Source organism: Stegodyphus dumicola, chromosome X2 (assembly GCF_044657685.1).
Source record: "Stegodyphus dumicola isolate Sdum_Otavi_A_Nest chromosome X2, ASM4465768v1".
Classification (NCBI taxonomy): domain Eukaryota; kingdom Metazoa; phylum Arthropoda; class Arachnida; order Araneae; family Eresidae; genus Stegodyphus; species Stegodyphus dumicola.
In genome coordinates, this window is record NC_140781.1 from 44,822,425 (window position 1) to 44,844,432 (window position 22,008).

Sequence of the window (22,008 nt, forward strand, 5' to 3'; positions counted from 1 at the left end):
AACACTAACGTGTTAAAATTCAACATGACAAGACCTCTTAACACACCCTATCTTCAACTCTAAACCCTGAGGTACTATTTTGAAAGTGGCTAACTCTGAAGTGTAGCGTCAGAGAGCCTAACTACATTCATTCAACCTTTAACACATATTCACCATAATTTGGTCTTTTTACAGTCACACGAATAAAAAAAATTTTTTTTGGCATTACTTTCACTTTTACCATATCACAGTATTTCTTAACGTTTAAAATAACAGTTCACATTGTATATAAGAACATATTAACATGCCGTTAATTTTACGCATTTTAAAATATACATTAGTAGTACATTGTTAACTTCTATTCTTTTCAAAGCAAGGGCCAATTCTTCTACACTGAAATACTACATTTCAAAAAGTCTTTCAGACTAAAACTTCTTTCTTGCCAGAATGTTTTTAAATAAAATTTATACAATAACTTTTACAATATTTAAGTATTTACACATTCCTATTCTACATCAACTTTAGTTTTACGCGCGAGTAATTGAAAAACATAATACCAAAATCGGTAACAACTCATTTCTCGCCTTTTTGGCGATAAAGGTAGACCTCACATGAGGTAAAACTTCTTCAAATCTGCCACTTGCAGTAAGAATGAAAGATTAACTTAAGTTTGCAAAGTAACATAAAATTTTACTTATCTTTGTGATATTCGGACATTCTTTTCTGAGCCCAGTCCTGGAAGGTAGCACAGATTCTGGTTTGATTTATCCTCCTTCTTGTGCGGGCTCGCCCTTCAGTGCCTTCCTCTAGAAACTTTCTTTTCCTCCAGTTCGGTCACCCTTGAATACCTTCTTTTTCGCCTCTGCCTGTGGTCTTGGCCGTTTGATGGCAGCTGGTCTTGGCGGAACCGGGACACTTCTTTCGCGTTCCTGCTTGGACCTCGTTGCTGGCCGTTCAAATTTTCCTTGTAACTTTTCCTCCGCCGCTGGTGGCCCTTCCGCAGTTCGGCGACATTTGCTGCGGAGAGTCCTGTCCGATGCGTCGATCTTCCGTTTGGGAGCCAGGTTATAGTTCCCGTTATTTCTCCTGGCTTTCTTTGGATTCGTCGTACTTCTCCCTTCTTCATTCTGGGGGTGTTCGTGTGTTCTCTTTTCTGGACGGTGGAACGGCTTCTTTTTCTTGTTACCTTCAATTTTCCAGCGGGGAAACTTTCTTTTCAATTGCTCCTGGCTCCTAATGGTTTATACTTGTGCTTGACGTTGTTCCACCTCTGGAGCTTGTGCCTGCCGTGTCTGCCGTGCCGGATCCTGCAAAAGATCTTTGAAAATTTGCATTTTATTACGATCATAGTAGGGTTTTATTTGATCAATGTTTGCGGAGCACGTTTCAACATTTCTGGCTTTTAACACCACTACAGCGTGAGTTATTTTTTCTATGACATATGGTCCTTCAAATCGTGGAAAAAGTTTGGCAGTTTTATCTTCTGGTGCTGAAGAAAGTGAATGCTTAATTTTTAACACTTCATCCCCTACTTTATAAGTTACTCCCCGTCGTTTCATGTCATAATAAAGCTTCTGTTTTCTCTGTGCTACTTCAGTATTCTTTTTTGCTTTTTTAATTAATTTTTCTATATCACCCATTTTAAATTCTGGAGCTCTTTGTTGCACATAAAATAATTTATCTAACGGCGTTATAATCTTTCTGCCTAAAAATAACTCAGCAGGAGTTTTGCCCGTTGTATCATGTTTTGCGGTCCTAAGGGCGAAAGCAAATTCATTGACATAGTTATCCCAGCTTTTATGAAAATTTTTAACATAACTACAGATAATTTTCACTATATTTCTATTGACCCGTTCCGCTATATTTGATTGCGGCCGATACGGGACCATTTTTAAATGACGTATGCCCAGTTTTTGGCACATGTCTTCAAATACATTACTTACAAATTGAGGACTATTATCCGATATAACTTTTAGGGGCGCCCCGTATTTTAAAATATATATATTTAAAATAGAATCAGTAACTAATTTCGCGGAGGCTCGTTTTAAGGGAACAATTTCGGTCCACTTACTAAAATGATCAACCATAACAAGGAGATACCGACTTTTATTTAACTGACTTTTTGGGAAAGGGCCCAATAAATCGATGCCAATTATTTCGTTTGGAAATTCGGATTTAATACTATTTAGAAACCCGGCCGGGCGGAAATTAATATAATTAACTGCTTGACATGTTGGGCAGGACTGGACATACGCCCTTGTTAACTTTTGCAGTTCAGGAAAATAGACTGCCTCGCGTACAAGTTGTATAGTTTTTCGAATACCAGCATGAGAAGCTAAAGGGCTGTCATGCAACTCCTGCAGGATATTTAATCTAAGACTAGCTGGGATAACAGGTCGAAATTCGTTGTTGGAATTCGTAGTTTTTGTATAAAATAATAGACCATCTATTAGTTCGTAATGGGCCGCCCTATTTCTTATCGCCACAATATCTTGGTGGCTAAAATTTTCAGGATCCTTTAAATACTCATAAATGCTTCCAAACTCAGGATCCTTACCCAGTTCGGTTATTACAGTTTCTCGGGAATTTATTGTACATGCTGTGAGCATTGCCACCTTTACAGTATTACCTTCTTCATCTATTTTAATTCTGGATAGGGCATCTGCTACATATTTTCCTTTCCGGGGGTATGCTTGATTACCAGATTATATTCTTGTAGCTTGAGTGCCCATCTTATTAACCTTGGGGATAAGTTTTTCCCTGAATACAATCTAGTTACCGCCGCATGATCAGAATACACTGTTACTGGCGCCCTTCCAAAATAGACTCGGAACTTTTGCACTGCTAACAGAACTGCAAGTGCCTCTCTCTCGGTCGCGGAATAATTTCTTTGTGTTTGATTTAAAGTTCGGCTAAAAAATGCCACGGGCTGCTGATTTTGTGAAAGTACCGCTCCTACCGCATAATCCGAAGCATCCGCTGAAATTTCTAAATTCTCATCCTTTTCAGGAAATTTCAACACAGGGGCTTGCGTTAATGCTTGCTTTAATTTTTCGAACGCACTATTGGTTTCGGCCGTCCACGAGAATCTTGCCTTTTTCCTTTTTAATTTTAACAATGGTTCAGCAATAGCTGCAAAATCTTTTATAAAGGACCTATAATATGAACAAAGTCCTAAAAAAGAAGAGAGCTTCTTCGCCGTGTTTGGAGTCGGATACTTTTGTACAGCAATTATTTTTGATTCGTCAGTCTCGATTCCTTTCTGAGATATTTTGTAACCTAAATATTTTAATTCAGGGGCTGCAAATTTGCACTTTTCGACATTAACTTTTAGACCGGCCTCATTTAATAAAGAAAACACCTGTCTTAAATCCTGTACATGTTGGTCGAGATTATCACTAGTAATAATGATATCGTCTAAATAGATAAATGTGGACTTTCCAAGAACAGGCCTTAACACAATGTCCATACATCGCTGAAATGTTGCCGGTGCCCCTGAAAGGCCAAACGGCATACGCAGAAATGCATAAGTGCCAGACTTGGTTATAAAAGCAGTCTTAGGCACGTCCTCAGGCCTAACCCGTATTTGAAAATAACCACTCGTTAAGTCTAAAGTCGTCATATATTTGGTCGATGTTATGTTCCTTAGAATTTCTTCAATAATAGGTAACGGATATACCGGATATTTAGTTATGGAGTTTAATTTACGGTAGTCAATCGCGAATCTCCACCTTTTTGGATGTGTCAATGGATAGTCATTATTTTTCTTACATAAAACCACCGGGCTAGCATAACTACTTGAGATGGGCGTTATGATCGTTTTACGTAGCATATCGGTGATATGCCATTCTATAATTTTTTCCTTATTCTTATCATACCGGTATGCTTTGTGGCGAACTGGCATTGAATCTCATACTATGGTTAGTAACCTGAGTAAATCCTGGAATATCACTAAATAACGAAGCAAATTCACTTACCACTTGTCGAATTCTTCGTTGCTCTTCATTAGGCAGGTGGTCAAGGTTTAACATCGGCGGTTCAGCCTTTTCTTCTCGAACTGGTTTCATAGTCAGCTTAAGGGACGCTTCATTAAAATCCAGCGTTGCTTATGCCTCTGAAAGAAAATCTATTCCTAAGATAATATGTGCTTGCAGATTCTTTACTATGAAAAACATAACATTTACTTGTTCGTCCTTGATACGGATGTATAGTGGTAATTTACCTATGCACTTACATCTTTCTCCTTGCGCCGCTAACACTGTCGTATTATCCGAATTATATATGCGGTATTTCCGAAAATACTTCCTAAAAAAATCTTCTGCCACACAGGAGCACTGCGCGCCTGTATCCAGGAGTGCGGTGGCTGGGATATTATTCACCAACACTTCAATCTTCGGAAGAGTCAAATTTTTCACCATTACTGTGTTTAATTTGAAGGAAGAGGGGTTTTCTTGGCCTTCTGATTTCCGCACCCTCCCGTCAGCAGAAATCCGTTTTAGTTTAAATCCTTTTTTGTTTCCATGCTTTCCTTCTTTTTCCACTGGCCTTGAGACTTTTTTCCTGGGTTGCTATTGAACTGTCGACGTTCGTCGGCTGTTTTTGAATGCTCGGGTTTCCTTGCCCACTGATTTGCTTTGCTTCCGTAGCCGTGTGCTTGACTTTGCTGTGGTCTTGGCGCACCAAATTGGTTTCGTTGTTGATATTGGCGTCTTCTTTCAATGTCCGCCGTTCTTCTACTTTCAAACTGGATTGCTAGCTCAAATAACTTTTCCAGTGTAGTCGGATTTCCTAATTCAATAAAGTCTTGCACTTGGGGAAGTAACCTCGGCAAAATCACTTAAATTATCTCAAGATCCGGACGGTTTCCATACAAGAGTTACAAGACGTGAATTTTTCTTAAAATAAAGTTTGAGAGATTTTCGATTCTTTGCTGATATATGCTGAAAAGTTCCGTTTCTAATTTCGCACGATCCCTTACGACAGGGAAGGCTTTTACTAGGGCAGTCTTGAAATTTTCGTAAGTATAGGTGGGACTTCCTGCTTGACCCAAGAGACTTCTGCCTATACATTTGAACCAGTTAAGCGCTTGGCCCCTCAAAGCGCTGGTAGCTAAGGTAACTTTTTGAAACTCGTGCACGGGGTAGAGCATGAAGTGGTCATCCAATTTTACGATTTCAACGATGTAACCAAATCCTTCCAGGGCGGCAGCTGGCATTTCTGGATTCTGAGCCGCTTCTGCAGGCAGCACAAGTTCTTCTTGAAACTCGGCCATGGTTATTCTTCTTCGTTGGGCGCCACTATCAGGTTCAATGTTCCGTCTTACTTTCTTTGGGAACATGCAGGGACCTGACTCGGAACAGGGAGCTTACTAAAGCTATGTTCAATAACTGTGGGAAGTAGACAAGATACACAAGAAGGGTATACAAAACCCTTTATTTTTCACTCTTTACAATAATTTCCGTACTTCGGAATACAGAGACCAACTACTTGTGGTCTGAACGTAAGAATATAAAACTATAACTAAACTCTAACTTAAATTTGGAATAATAAACGTGGAAGATTGGCCTTACATTAACAGGAAGCCGGATGTAGTACAGAGAACTGTTAACACTACAATACGTGTAAAATTATCACGAGGATTAAACCTCTGGCCTGGAAGGCAAACAGCAACCGAGTAAAACTTCTGAGGCAAGCGGCCTGCTTCGACTAACTCCTTCCTCTCTCTCGCTTGGCAAAAAGCCACAACTTAAGTACTTGGCGTTCGCCAGACAAATTTTGCATAAATAAGTTAACGCTTTTAATTCTGGCCGGAAGTAGAAAATAAGAAGTGATAGTAAAGATTTAAAATAAAATAAACGTTAGTAAAACTTAAGATCCTTACATCGTTACTATTCTTTTCTAGTATGTCTCTTGAATGCCCATTTGTTACAAAGGCCACATCGTCGGCAAAGGCGATGAGCTTTGTATGGTCCGGCCACTTATTAGGAGGTGATATAATTGAAGGTGATGTTCCACAGGTCTGCACTTAGACAAGAGTCCTGTGGACAGCCCCTTGTTATTCTTCTTTCTACTATACAGTTGTTGCTGATGATTATCGTTGCTCTGTCTGTTAGGAAACTATTCATTAGCTTGAATATGTTCTGAGGGCATTTAATGTTGCGCAAGGCTTCAAGGATACCAGGCCACCACATGGAGTCAAACGCATGTTTGAGATCCATACAGAGTACTGCTGTATGGAGAGCTGAAGATTTATTCCTACGATCTGCTCTTGAAGTTCTGCTATCGCATGTGATGTAGATTTGAGAGGTCTGAAGCTGTATTGGTTGGGGCTTATGGTACCGTTTTTTTCTAAGTGGTGGCGTAATCTGCCCGCGATTGCACGTTCCAGAAGTTTACCTATTGCAGGTAAGAGGTTGATTGGTCTGAAGGCTTCCGGATCCGTAGGATCTTTATTATTTTTCTTGAATAGTATTGTTTGTCCCTGCTTGAGACAATTCGGTAAGTCATAAAATTTGAGGCAGAAGTTTAGTAGTTTGTGGAACAGAAAAGGCATTGTGTGGTGAATTATCTTAATAATCCTGTTGTCTAATCCGTCAGGTCCCAGAGCTTTATTAATCGGAAGATACTTAATAATTTTTGAAATTTCTTGTGAGTGGAATTCCACATCGTCTGGAGTATTTGGAGTGGTATTATTGTATCTAATATCGGAATGTGAGTGGCCATCGTCTTCTGCATTATCTTTTAGGAAGAAAGTATAAAATATTGTTGAGAATCTTTTCAGTGACATTACCAAGCTGGCTGTTACGTGAGAGTTGATCTTTCGGAAGACCGATATGTGCGGGACTGAAAACTTTACTTGTAGCCATTTTATACAGCTGGCCGTATGTATCTTTATTATTACAGCAGTAATTCTTCCAGCTGCGTAATTTTGCTTCAGTTATTTTCTTTTTGTAATTTGCTAATTGTTGCTTGTATTTTATCCATATTTCCATTTTCAACCCTTCCGGAGCACTTTTCATTTTTCTACGAAGGGCCTTTGTATGTTGCTTTTCACGTCTTAATTCCTTTGTCCACCAGTTAGTCTTCGTAATCTTGTTGTTGGTACGGAGTTTAAATGTGTTGGTCGCTGTCTCCTGTATTGTTTTGATAATTGTTTCCATTAAATCATGGACTGCATCGGGTGATGTGCATTTATCTATAAGTTTCTCCGCATACTGAAGACATGTGGATATTTTTCTTCCAAATTGCCTTGCTTTTTGCTTTGAGATTGAAAATCTTCTTAATTTAAGGTCGGGGATTTCTTCTGATAATTCAAATGAGATGTAGTTATGATCTGAGTGGCTTGGGTCATCAAGAACTTCTTGATCCATTCTTGTATTTTATTGGAGATACTCAATGTTGACAGTGTCAAGTCCGGCCATCTTTTACCGTTTGTTGTTTCAAATGTAGGAGTGTCTGAAGAGAGGTTATGTATATACAGATTGTGTGTAGCAATAAAGTCAGCTAGTGTATGTCCTCTATTATCTCTATTATTGTAATGCCACATTTGATGGTGAGCATTGAAGTCACCTGTAATCACGTGCTGTGATCTTCTGAGATTACTAAAGATATTTTCTAATGTGTGGAGATTCGGCTCCATATCCTCTCGTGGTGAGCAGTAAATGGAAGTAATTAATAGCTGTTCAGATTTACAGTTAATACTTATCGTCATCACATCTCTATGGCTTAATATAATTGTAGGGGACCATTTGGTATTGGTGGCTATAATACTGGCACGTGGGTTAACTAGAGGATCTTTTTCGGTAGATTGAAATATTTGCCAGTGAAGGGGAAGGCATCTAACTTCACCTTTTACGCAATACGGCTCAGTAATGCAAATTACATCATGATTGTTATTTTCAATTACTTCACTAAAGCCCCGTTCACATGCAACGCTCCTTCGCACAGCTGCCGTTAGCAAGGGGAGAAAAAGGAGACATGAAAGAGTTTCGTCTTTAGGACCCGTTCAGAAGACCACCGTCTTCCTTCCCCTTTACACCTAAGCCTCTGTGAACAATCACGTCTCCGAATTGGCAGATTTCTAGTACTATTTACACATTTTTAACGCTGTTTACTGTTGTTAATTTTGTAATCTGTACTTTCGCAACTGGTACCTGAAATTTCGTAATGGTTCCTGAAAAATAGATGCTTTTTAATTATTATTATTATTATTATTTTATAAGCTGTTATTTAGTTCACTCTTGGTGCTTGTCGCTATGGTTAAAAGACGGTCATGGATTTTTAAACTGCTCCCCGATAAGATATAGAACTCAAACTTTGTACATACACTGCTTGTGGATGTGGTGTCACGCATTTGATTTTTAGAGGATTAGATTTTTTTCAAATTTAAAGTTGAAACGACTTTAATTGTAAAATTCTGCAAATATTAATAAATAAACTGAGAATCTCAGAATATTACAGTTTGCATCATAACACACTGTAAAAAAAATTAAATGAAATTTTTAGCGTAATTTTTTTTAAAAATATTTTGGGAGAATTTTTGAAAATCGTTCATATTTTTAGACTTTTTGACGCCCATTAGTTTTAAAATTTCATATCTAAAAATATATCGGTTACAAACTTCCGTCATTTTCACAGCTTATAAAACAAACTTTTCGCATTTAAAAAAATGATAAAGGAAATTATTTGGATGATTTTTTTACTTTTTTGAAAGATATGCAATGAAGCAGAATGGGAAATATTGGTTCTTCTTGGGCATCAATTCGAAACATCGGTTTCAAAGTAATAATCTCATTATACCACACTATTTTTATGGCATTATTTATGCTCTATAAGTTGTTATTGTTGCCAGTTGTTAGATTGGAGATATTTCTGAGTTAACTTTCTCTTAAGATGCGTTTTGCATTCCGTTGTGTTTAACGTTCTTATTAGATTGAAGCACAACTACTGATTATCCTTAGTGATATTCTAAACACTTGTACGAGTATTTCTGTGGAAAATTCCAGAACTTTGGAGTGTTTATATTGATAAAATAAATTTAATTATGCTATCATCGGATTTGAGTGCAATGACAATCATTTACGAAGTATTATCAATCTATTACAAACCCGTAGGCACGCAACCATATTATAATTAATTAATGTATTAAAATTGTTTTGAACGTGTTTTACAAAACAAAAACAGGTAAAGAAAAATTCTGCCTGCGTTTTATGAGTTTTTGCAATTTTTCTGGCCACATAAGGTTTTAAAAAAAGCTTTGTAATTTATGTTTATATTTATCAATTGAATAAATAGCACTAGGTTTAATTTATATACATATGTTTGTATTTAAATTCAGTAATAAAATTTTAAATATTTGAAATGATTAAATGTCTATTTAGACAGTTTGTGTTCTTTAAACTGCAAATGCAAACTGAGAAACTTTTTGCATTTTTTTTCAATAAATCCTTTTACTTAAAGTCCTAAAACATATACAGGTATGGACTAAATTTTTTATTATTTTTACTGCTTACTTAAAATTATGTACTTTATAGAAACAAGGATGGGTTTTGCAAAATACTGAAAGGAAAAATTATTTGAAATGAAAATGTGACTGAGATCATATTTGTTTTAAAGATTTTAGATAAAAGTGTATTTTTTTCCCTCAGAAACTAATTCATTAATTGCAAATCATTCCTTGAAGTTATTAAGAAAAATTAAATACAATAAAAACTGGGGGGAACATTGAAAATTGTAGGAGAAGAAAGACATTTTAATTGTAAAAGTTTTCTTCAAAAATTTAAATTAAAAAAAAAATACTAGCAAAAACTTTTTTTCAGCTTAAAATTATTTTATCTCACAAACCCATTTAATAATATTCATAAAAAGTAGATGAAAATGCTTAAATTTAAAAAAAAATCGTTCAAAAGGTACCGAGTCCCTTGTTGCGTTGAAGCCGAAATGCACTTGTCTGAACTTTAGTTTTAATTTGAACGATATTTCTGGAATACCTAGCATCAGATAACCTTGTCTGTATTTGTCTATAATTTCCGTATCTTGTACAGTTCTATCTAATTTTTGAGGGCATACTATCACATCCCCAGACATCTATCAGCGCGATTGTTTCGCTCAGTCCAGCGAGCAGGAAAATCTCCCCATTTGCCCTGCTCCCGAGAGGTAAGGAACATTCAACCAAGTTCTACCTCCACTTCGGCGAGGCAGTTAATGCTTTTCCCATGTGAACGGGACACATTGGAAGAACTGGTTTTCGCTACTGGTCGAATCTGCTCATGTGAACGGGGCTTAAGTTGTTCTGAAGCCATTTTTCCTCTGCCTAAGTTTATTTGAAGGATTCTAAGCTTGTCCTGTGGAGGCGAATTATTGTGTAAAATTGTCGTCAACAGTTGAAATTGAGGAATTGAAGAGGCGGGGGTAGTACTTGATGGATCCATGTACAGAAAGGGAAGTTTAAATTAACTTAAAAGAAACTAGGTAGTAAGCTAACTATTCTTCTTGCTTTGATGTGTAAACTGCAGCAGTTTTAATTTTTGAGATTTCCCTCTGATATAATGGGCATTTGGGGGAGAATGCGGCATGTGAAGTATTGATGTAGGTTCCATATGTGCAGTTGAACAGTTTACAGTTGATACAATCTGGTACGTCTTCTTTGCAATTCCTTGTGGAGTGAGGTCTGCCACAGAAAGCGCAATAAGTCCTATATTTGCATGTACTACCAGAATGTGAGAAATCTTGGCATCTGTAGCATCTCCTCACTCCGTAGAATTCTGCGATTGGGAGAGTGCTCCAATTAATTATAATTTTCCTACGTTCAATACATTTTGATAGAGTACGAGGGGAGCATTCGAGAACCCACTTAATGGTGTTGGGGTTTTTGCCTTTTGTGTAAAAGAGAGGTGAAATCTCCTCTTTATCAATCCTTAGTTGGTCAACTAGTTCTTCGAGAACTAATTTTGGTGGTAATGTATTCGGAATATTATTGATTGAGATTTTCGCTTTTTTAACCTTTGGTGTTTTTATTTCTATTAAGTTATTTGCTTCTTCGGAAACGTTTATGGCGTTAGTAATCTTGTTGAGTTCTTCCTTTGAAGTGCTGCTGATCGCGATGCCTCCGTTCTTAATATTTGCTATATAATCAATATTGGCATTTATTTCTTTGAGGGGAAGGATCTGATTTAGTTTCTCTGTAATATGGCATTTTAGCTCTTACTTTGGGTATAGCAAAATAGTTGGGTTACTTTTCCTTGGTACCTTTGCTACAGCTTCAGCATATGAAATTTTAGGAACATTATTATCCTCTAATAAGGACGGCATTTTTTCTGTATTAATTAAGTTTGTGGAGTAATCATCGCACTGACATGCGACGGCGTGGGAGGGATGTGAAATACCTATCGGAAACGGTACGTCGCTTACGTTACTGATCCCATTACTTGTAGCAATATCTCTGAGCTCATCGAGCATCTCTTTAAGCTTTGTTAACATTCCTGGTGGGATGACGCGTTTCCCGCCTCGTCTAGTACTGGCTAGATCTAGACATGCATGATAAAGATTTACGGCTCTTATATGCGGTTCTTGGCATACTGTTTCTGTTTTTTTCCGGTGGTAAAAGCATACTTTCCGAGTTGACGGACACTGGGCTCGAAGGACGTGTAGTCTGAGCCATGCTGGAAGCTGACTATGAGGGAATTTCTATTATAAATTGTGAACAGTTATACTGTAATAAGTTGCACACACTCCTGGAAAATGTCGTAGTACCGAAATCCTTGAATGGAAATGCTTTCTATACGTAGAGAGCCAATTTTTTTTACGATGAATAATATCAGTATTAATCACTAATCAGATTAGTTGAGTTAAATATAAAATATATAACAAAAAGCAAGTACAAACATAATAATAGAATGTTAAGAACAAATGTAACTTATTATAAACATTGGTAAAATGAAATGAAAGATGTTAGGCCAAATATATATTAAGTCACCTGCGTTATTCAGCACTTAAGAAAATAAGGAATATTAGGCACCTTAATTCATCTCTTTAAACAGTAAGCAATTAACACTGTTTGTTATTAAACTATGCAATGCGTGTGGTATAATTAATCAATTACAGAAGCAAGGAGAATGAGATGCTGGGGACGAAAGAGTAAAAAGTCCTACCTTGGTAGCAGTACTTCTTCCGTAAGTTAGACAATCTCCAAGAGAGAAAATTCTCAATTCTTGTTAAGAAAAGAGTGCGAAAACAATGAAACACTAAACTTATCACACAAAATAGAATCTGTACAAGCTGTTACTAAAATCAAAATTTCACCAAAAGCACTAAAATTGAAGTGGATGACCGATAGAGATGCAAAGTTCACTTTTTATAGTTCTCTGAAAGACTTGAGGTGGAAATTCTCTGTCCTGTTTCCGTTTTCTAATTGAATAAAGAGTAACTGCACAATTGAGGAATATCCACTGTAGTAAAAACCGCAAACGTAGTGGGAGAGACTCTTTGTTCGAAGGGTCCTGGCGTCACCACCGGTTTTCCGGTGGTGACGGTCCTGGGGGCAAGGGGAACGTTGTAGATTCCTTCCTTGTGGGGATTGCTGAGGTGGGATTTTCTCCAGGGTAGAAGGGAGAAAATAGCCAAATTTTATATTTTCTGAGCTATTTGACGGAGAATCTTTTAATTTAGAAATCCTTAATCGTCCTTTTCCGCTGATTGTTGCCATCTTTTTTCGTGAAAAATGGGCTGTGAAAACTGGAGAAACTGCCTGATGAAGAAACCACTAGTACCTTTTGTTATCACCAGCTTTTCTTATCTCTTTGGAGCTCTTTGTCGTAGTTAGCAATACGTTCAGGGATGAAACAGTACTTTTTCCTGCAAATTCACATATGACTCATCACACCACGTGCTAGCTAAATAATCTTACGTAATTAACGTAATAATAATCTGATCACTACGAAAATAGTTCCAAGGAATACCTGACACAATTGCGCGTCCGGTGATATAAATCTTGAGAGTAAATGATGGACTAAAAAGCCATGTTGTTCTTCCCTCGCATGAACAATGGCGAACACAATGGGATCCCACGAGTAAACTAGAAATTAATTAATAACTTTTTACGTATGGAGGATACAGGCTTAATCCATATATCAAAACGCATGTCTTGGCTTCCTCAATAGGATGGTATGATTTACTCAACCTAATTATGAGGACTTACGCAAAAAATGGCGAATATTGAGGAGCGTGAAAACAGCGACGCACGACAGTGTACGTACCATGGACATTAGACTGATACGCAGTCGCATGGACGTCCGACCTAAGGTTCTACACCAATCAGAGTTATTTGTCCATGCGATGGAAAAGAATCTACAATCCACCGCCAGCGGCATTCACTGAATCAATGATAGTAATATTACAATGCTAAATTGACAGTGTCATCTATACAATAATTGTTACATAATAATCCGTATGAAAATACATATACGATCAATTAATAATTACATTGTCATGGATAGGATCTATGTTGTGGAGAGTGGAACTTATATATCAACCAGTTTTTAAACCTATGTCTTCTTCAATACATCATAACTTCATATTCTTATCAGTTACACACCTAATGATGTGTGTCCGTATTATGTTTGCAGTTATCCACAGAGTAAGCAAGTCACATCAGTTCAGGCAATTGATAGTTCCATAGCCCAAAGTATATGATGTTGTGTAGGCTATTCTATGTTCACTTTTGTTAAATTCATCGTTCAAGTAAATACTACTTGTCCACTTTGATACATCATAACTTCGTGTTCTTAACAGTTAGCACACCTCATTATGTGCGTCCATAGCAATTTGCACACTGTGTCGCAATTATCCACAAGACAAACATGAAATTGCAATTGGGAATTTCATTGTAATATGTACCCTATTTTACTATTATCCACAGAAACAAATGTTTTGTAAATAATGACTTGGCTCCCAGATGATAAAAAAAAGGAAACTAATTCTTAAATTTTTCAATACAATTCTAAATTGTGCAAAACTACAGATTTGTCAAACAGTTCCAGTCAATACAAATCGACCGGTATTCCAACAATATAAAGCACATATTCTAAAATAAAACGTCTAATGGAAAACAGGAACTAATTCCCAATTAAAATAGACATAAAATACATAATTATTCAGCACATATTATATACCAATCATCATACCATAAAAAAAACGACATTAGACTGCCACACAGACAATATACGCATACAAATATCCATGCCTTCTCCGGGATTTTAACTCCGGCCCCAGTACTGCAATCAGCGTCGTTGACCACTATACCGGCCGGGTGATTAATCAAATTACACCTGAGGGAAACCATGAAATCAAAGTCATTTAGACGGCCCGTTCGAACCTGAGTTAAACTACCGGTATTCAGCAGTCTCTACCACTCGCTCACTGGTGGGGCTAATGTGTAGAGTCATCAGTTTTCATCAGAGCGGGAACCACTCTAAGTAAATTTCTTCCCTTATTCTTAGTCACAGTAATTCGTCGCCCTTTAGTCAGCATAGTCAGCATAATTCCTAGTCATCGTTCAGTCCTCCTTCTAGTCACAATAATTCGTATAAATTATCGTTCCCGATATTTTTGTTTCCACGGCATTAGGCCTTACGACTGCCAGCCGGATGAACTTTCAATTGCACCCCCGAAGATACTCAATTTTCCTTCATTTTTCGCCAAACATAATTATTTCCATGTACATACGTAAGTATATTTTAAAATATTAAAATAGTTTTTTAGGAACAGGATCATTTCGAATATGAATTGTTATGCAACTAATTTTTTGTTTTAAATATAAATTTGTATAGCTAATAGGTTATTCGAAGTAGGCGATGTGAAAAATCAGCTAGTTTTTCGCCGGTACTCAAACCACGGACCTTCCGTCTGCTAGCCGCATACTCAACGAAAGCACGAAAGGAAGATGATAATTACCTAATAACTTAGTACTACTCTGCATTAAATATCTGATTTATTAGTATCGGAAAAAAAAAAAAAGAAACGACAGTTTTGTTTCCCTCAGTATGAAGGAAATAATACTGTCCATGACTGTAAGCAATATTACACACAGGAATCAATAAAATGCGCAAAAATACGTCTGATAGTATGCGGTTTAAATATTCTGATAGTCAGTACTAATAGGGTTTTAGATAGTAATAGGGTTAATAGGGCTTCTAATCTTATTAGTACTAATAGTACTAATAGTACTAATAGTACTAATAAGATTAGAAAGTTAATTTAAGCACTCAAATTCTGAACAGCTTCTGAACAGAATATTACAGTCACGCCAGAAAATGAATTACGCTAAAAAATGTATGTCTGTAGTCATTAAAAAATATACACAATTGAAAATAACAAATTGTTTAACAGCGATATATATTACTTTGCTGAGGCTTTATATAAAAAGAAGAAACTTTGCATTCCTTTAAACGTTTTCCTTTGAAAACTTCCCAGATGGTTATTAAAAGCTATCTTGCTTTAAAACTTCAAAACGTGTATATGGAAGATAGTAATAACAATGCAGCTAAATTTTATGAGCATTTTTCTAAATTATGAAAAATATTAATCCACTTGCAGATGGCCTAATACAAACTTTAAACAAAAATCCATAACTGATTTGCATAATTGATTTGCTTCCTTCAAGGGTCTTCAAGTCTACAAACTTAACAACCGAATAGTGTTTAACTCGTCTACAGATTCTCCGTCTTCTTCCTATAGCAGAACTTCCGCTTCTTAGAAGTAGCAGTACAGACAATCACTTTAAGATCATGTGTAAAACAGAAATTGTAAAACCAGTGATTTTCCTTAAAGAGCGCCTTCACCTAGTCTTCTTTTTATACAAAATATATTTTATCAAAATATAAGATACTAAGCATTGGAGGTGGAAAATAATATCACAGAGATCTTCGAATACTACTGACGCCGTTAAAAGTGTTATCTACTGCAAAAATAATGCGTATTTGTGAATAGATAATTCCTACATATTTTATGACTGATATCTACGTGCCTTTGCAAGTCTTGTGTATTATGTTATGAAGCACATCGTTTAAACTAATGTTCAAAATAATATATATTTATATATATAAGGTCATGGCATTATTTTGCATAGAAGCACAACTGATAACTTTGTAAAATCGTCTCCTTGATTTCGCCAATAAAGTTTTCTCCTGTTATTTAAAAGTTTTGTTACCATCGTTGTTTCAAAAAATACACTCTTTTGCAAAAAAACCGAAGCACCAAGAAGGACTTTTGCGATCGTGACGAAATTTTGTATGCAAAAATATTTTGATCGAACATGCAATTGATCAAAGTTTCCAGCCAAATGAACAGGAATTGCTATGATAGCGCGCATTTCTAGTGCGCAGTTCGCAAAATATAAAGCCAGTAACAGAGGCGGAAAATTTATCTTTTTTTGTTGCTGCCATTGTGATTCCGTAAAGAAGCAACTAAAAATGCCATTACGACGATGCTGAAGACCTTACAGACAACTAAACGATTTCGAACGTGATCGCGTTGTAGGGTTGCGTGAAGCTGGGGGGTCATACCGAGCAATAGAGGCCGCTACCTGCAGTATACAGACACTGCAGTGCAAAGATGTTGGCAGCAGTAGATACATGCTACTACTAAGCACGCCTTCAGTATTTTCAGAAGTAATGGCGGCTAGAGAATCTAAAGCTGATAAAGAAATTTAATAGCAAAAAGATGTAACATAGTAGCTTGTCAACGGTAACTGCCATAGGCTCTCTCCCAAACTCATAAACTCTACATTGAATACATTAACTAATTTGTTACCTTTTGAGAATGAACTAAAGCAAAAATGATTGTACGTGCAGAATAATAAGACAACTGTATCAATTAATATAAAAATCTTAAAATTATATGAAGAATTTGTTAATTTTGATAATGTTAAAATAATAATCCGATCTGCTAGATATACCTGGTTGAAAAATATTCTATACTAGTAACAGAACAGAAACCTGCACTTTCTTTCATAAAAATCTATGAGAAATTTGAGTTCTTAATATTGGACTAAGGTAGCTTTAACTTTTAAAATAACCAGTGCTAAAAATCATATGAAAGCTAATTTAACAACTTCGATTAGGATGGATGTTCAGTTTATCACAAAGTTTATAAACTCATATATCACAAAGGGAAAAAAAAAAAAAAAGGATTCTGAATAATACGAAAAATATTCTTCGAAAGAACGTAAACAAATTAGAAGTTCCTAACAATAGTTCAGTGAAAGATGCGAATCCAGAATCTCTAGATTCTGACAATATGGAAACGGAAGAGAAAAAAATTCTCAATTATCTCTTTCCACATAAAATTAAAAAGCAGCACTGAAAGAAAATTCATAAATTATAATAAACACCCTCGTCTCCTATTAATTTCACCAAAATTTCGTTAACGCGTTGATAGTTAGAGCTAAATTGGGTGAAATATTCTGTCGAGCCATTTTTTAATTATGGAGTTTACTTGTCCCATTTATCCTAAAAAATCAGTGCAATACCTAGTTTTAGTTTGAGCTCGTTATTATTTTGTGTATTTTCCCATTTCATTTTGAATTGCATGATTCTAAACTTTGTACAGATATTAGGTATTTTGGAAGCAAGAGAGATTGAAAAATATGCAACGCCTTCGCCGGGAATCGAACCGTGGACCTCTCAATTATGAGTTGAGCGTGCAGACCACTACACCACGAAGGCTCGCTAGAAAGTCGGGAGAAATACCTCATATACTACCCCTTTTAAAGGGCGACTGGGGATTTTAGAGGATCCAATCGCCAAAGTCTGGGTGAGGAGAATCATCATCCAACACTCTTTTAGTTCGAGCGCCACTGTAGAGCCATGAGAGATTGAAAAATATGCAACGCCTGCGCCGGAAATCGAACCGCGGACCTCTCAATTAGGCGCTGAGCGTGCAGACCACTACACCACGAAGGCTCGCTAAGAAGGTGGGAGAAATACCTCATAACTTTTATATTTTTTGTATTTATAAACTAATTACAATTCAACTTATCATAAGGTAACATTAGAGTTCATTGTCTTGATAGCAAAAATTTCTAAAGTTAGACAAATAATAAAACAGAATATACAATCGAAAATGAATAACTTAGTGAATATGTAAGCATCTTAAAATGTACCACTAGTCTTGTACTTTTTCAATAAACAAGTCAATCCTCTTCAATTACAGCTCTGTTGTCTTCCTTTCACATAGATAACAATTACTTAAAAGTTATTGTAGAAAAAAAATTATTAAAAATCATACAACAATTTATCGGCAAAAGCTTCCAGAAGCTGGAACCAAGAATACGTAGCAAATTTCTGAGGCCATAGGAATAATTTTAACTGTATAAATCTGTGTGTTTTTGAAGCACGGGTGACTCCCACAGCTTCAAACAATATAAAGCCTGTGAATCACATTTGATGTACACGGCTTTGAAAAGTAATAAAGCTGTGAATCATCGGTGATGACCATGGCATTCAAGGTGTTAATATCAAAGATATGCTCTATATTCATCAATTTGAGCGCTTGGCAGTATAGAAAACTATGTTGAAACCTGAGCAACACGCTAAGCATCTTTCACAAGCTTCTTTCACTAAGCTTCTTTGGCAAGGAAATATAATCTTGTAGGTAGAAGTTGTCTCCTTACCTCATTCGACTATCCTTGCATGTCAATTTCTTTAACAGAAATCCTTAAAGTTGTTGCCATTCAGATAAATATACGGATTTTGTTTCCAATTGTTTCCAAATCACCACACTGACCAACGAGATTTAGATGATCTTATGAAACAGCTGCATGAATAGGGAACTGTACCGGCTATAGTACGCCCTGAGAAAATAAAAATACAAATTCTCGAGGTAGACAAACTGAACAAATGAACGAAGATCATTGCCTCTTTCTTCTCGATAATGGACAGGATACCTACTTTCACTAGCTAACAAAAAGTTTTCATGTTATTGATTTTGCTAGTTGTTCGTCATCACTTTCCCATTTTTGCGCATTTAACATTGGAAATGACTCTTGCAGTGACCAATTTTTCATTTTTTGATTTCTCACAACAGAGTGTCTGAGACTCATGTCAACATCTCTTTGCTTTATACTTGATAGGGCAGAGTGGGAATTCTTATCATCTCTTGCAGACTTCACTGAAAAATAGTCAACGATATGCCTATCGACGATATACTGAAAGCCGTTTTTAATGTTATTGCTCAGGCATCTACAGCTTTGCACTGTGACATCAACAAAGCTACCACGATATTCAAAATCGCAGTGGAACCGTGAATGACAAAAAACTCTGAAACAACAGAGCTTGAGAAGCTTTTCGTAAGTATCCCATTTTGCCAAACACTATAGCTTTCAAAGCAATCCGTAGAAAGAGCAAGAACTGTAAGGCGGCGGGACTAAATGGATTCATGGATATCCTATGTATCAGCAATAATTTCTTCTGCCTCAAGTAAACAGGTACAAGAAAGGGAAAAACACGAAGAATTTATAAAATCCACCCAGTTTCGTTTCTGGAAAAAGCTGCCAAATTATTAGCGCCCCAGAAGAAATTGAAAATAGTATTGGTTAGATTATACTTTGTTACCAGTTCTAGTGGCAGCAACCCCACCCCAACATATATTTCTGTCAAGCTGTACTCTGAGAAAATTCCCATAACGTTCAACTTAACTCGACCAACTCGGAGACTTATAATAGTTGTTTTACTCTTTGTAAACTAAGAAGATCCTTATTACCGACAAATTAGTCGGGTTCATATGGCGTCAGTTATGAAATACTGAAGAAACTATCCTGTAAGTCATTGAATCATCGTGCGCCTTTCTCACTCTTTACAATCGAATGCGGAAGGAGTGGCATTCTTTAATCAAGCAACTAAAGCATTTCATACAATAGTTATATCTGTTTGTTCTCCATCAGTGCGACTTTATTAATCATTCTTCTTAGAAAATTATCTTTTCAGTAATGGCTTTCAGTTTTTTTCCCTACTTTGTCAGTAATGAAAGTTATTCTATGTCTTAGACACCTCGCTTTATGATGAAGCAGACTGATCGCTATTCTCATTCTCTCAGCTGTTGTTCAGAGGTTGCATCTCTGTTGCACTTAATCCAAACACTAGACTTCCAGAAAAATTTGCGTCGTGTCTTTAACTTAAATGCAATAGCACAAAGTGATAAAAGCAGTTATAAAATCAATCAAAATGCTTATTTGTACTTCGGTTTAATTAAAATGTTAACATAAACTTAACATTCACTTCTTGTAGGTTGATAATGCAACGGTATTTCAATTAATACAAAAAAAAAATTCTATATTAGTGCCTAGAAACCCAATTCATATGTTAACGCACCTTCTATGCTGTAACTAAAAGCAAAATCGAAATACCCATACTCACTAACAATCAGCATAGAGCTATGACACGTAGAATCATATAGTTATTAACCTTCTAGTTGAAATTATAAGGTATCTATCCCTCCTTCTTCTTAGCATGCTTTCATGGTGTAGTGGTCAGCACACTCGGCGCGTATTCGAGAGATCCGTGGTTCGAGTCCCGGTGAGGGCATTGCTCATCTTTCACCTCTCCTGCTTTCAAAAAATGTCTCTACAAAGTTACATTTAATCTCTTCCTTCTCAGATGCTCTCACGTTATTTTAATTTAATTTGAATTTCTGGTGTGGTTTATGAAGCTTAGAAATGCATGGAAGATTTAAAGTAAGAAATAACTTGTTAATTAAAATAAACTTTACAGCTGTCCTCACCAGAATTTAGCTAATTCGAAAACGAAGGTCTTTAACGGTTTTAATATAGACTAACATCTATTTATGAGACAGATTTTTAAAAAATAAAGGTTTTTTAAGATTACACTGTTCAGCTGAATTACCTCGGTCATTTCCAGAATTTTTGAAGGAAAAATCTTTTAGTAGAAATCCAAACTAGCCAACATTCCGTGCATTTCCATGATAAATATTCAGACATCGAAATTTGCATTTTACATAGCATATTTATTTTTTATGTTGCCCAGCTTTGTGGGCGTGGTTGAACATGTACGTTATTTCTTGATTGAATCAAAACCTCTCCTAACTTATTCTGTTAACAAGAATTAGTTTGGATACATTGTACTTCAATTGCAGTAAAGCTTTGCCGAACGCTGACTTTCAAAACGCGATTTTGCCTACATACTTTATCTTAATTCATGTGTTATGCCGTAGAGCGACAGCCGCGTTGCTATAGTCTTCTTTAATGACTAGTTTGAAAATTCATTCATTTAAGAAGTCTTACTTAGAAAAGCAAACCTGAGCTTTAAATTTCTCCCTTTTCTTCATAAGGCTGCATGACAGAATGCTGTTTCCCTCACAACCTCCAAACGTAGAGGTTTTATTCCTTCCACCGAGCACCATTTCTTTAATTCAGTCAACGGATCTGGAAATCATTAAACATTCAAATCCTATTATATCGGATATGGTTATATCTTTGTAAATAAAGCACTAGATGACCAAAAACAAGACACTTTAATAGCATTCTGGAAACAATTCAACGTAAGACACTGCATGGAATTGATTAAACTCACATGATAACAAGGGAATTCGTCAACAACGAATACTTGCTGACATCAACGCTATCAAAAGCTGTCAACAATTTTAAAGGATTTCCATCGACTGAAAATGAAACCAAGGAAAATTAAAAAAAAACTGCGAAAGCAGTAGGCGGCAAAGTATTTTCAGATGTGGAAGAAGGAGAAATTAAAAAATTAATTGAGAATGACAATCCTGAAAGGGCAAATGAAGAACTGGAAGATCTTATAACACTAACTGACGGTGAAAGCAGCGAAAATGAAAAAGACAGTATTTATTCTATGAAAGGTGTTGGAAAAACTTTGCGCTTCTTACCGTAAAACGTTTAATGAGTTGCGTCAGACAATTAGACGTTTTCTGTACAACCAAAGTCAATAGTAAATCCTAGTGTCTTTCAGCCTCAATAAATGAGAACTAGAGAGCACACAATAAAAATTCTTTAAC

The 22,008-nt window shown here is 36.2% G+C and overlaps 1 non-coding gene across 1 annotated transcript; it reads right to left on the minus strand.

Moving 5' to 3' along the window:
- Positions 1 to 17,626: 17,626 nt before the first annotated feature.
- TRNAM-CAU (transfer RNA methionine (anticodon CAU)) lies at positions 17,627 to 17,699 on the minus strand. Its single transcript has one exon. It is a non-coding gene; the product is annotated as a tRNA-Met (tRNA).
- Between the last annotated feature and the right edge of the window lie 4,309 nt (positions 17,700 to 22,008).